The sequence below is a fragment of the Wasmannia auropunctata genome, unplaced genomic scaffold (genome assembly GCF_000956235.1).
Source record: "Wasmannia auropunctata unplaced genomic scaffold, wasmannia.A_1.0 LD335992.1, whole genome shotgun sequence".
Lineage (NCBI taxonomy): Eukaryota > Metazoa > Arthropoda > Insecta > Hymenoptera > Formicidae > Wasmannia > Wasmannia auropunctata.
The window spans coordinates 25,582-26,067 of NW_012026898.1; positions in this window are offsets into that span (position 1 = coordinate 25,582).

Below are 486 nucleotides of genomic sequence, written 5' to 3' on the forward strand. Positions count from 1 at the left end.
TTTAAAAAGACATCTTTTCGTCATCTTTTAGATATCTTTTCGCTTAGCCGAAAAGACATCTTAAAAAAGACATCTTTTTGTCTTCTATTAGGGTTTTGTGCTGTCTGGGTATCGTCTTGCATTTCATTGGATCCAACCCAAAACAAAAGTTGCACGGCGATACCTGCGCCAAAACTCAGTTTTTCACTGAGTGGACCTACTGGTTATACTGTGGTAATGGCGTGACCAGCATCCCTGCTGAAAATGTTCGATTAAAACCGATTAAAACGTAATCCGTTTTAATCGGTTTTAATCGGTTTTAATCGGTTCAATCCGCGCCCAGATTAAAAAGTAATCGGTTTTAATTCCGAACGAATTATAATTGGTTTTAGTATTACTTTTGCGAATTATTTCCAATATAAAATCATTACATTCTAATCCATATCGTTGTCAATCCAAATAAATCCGAATATAACCGTATGGATATATAATATCCAAAATAATCCA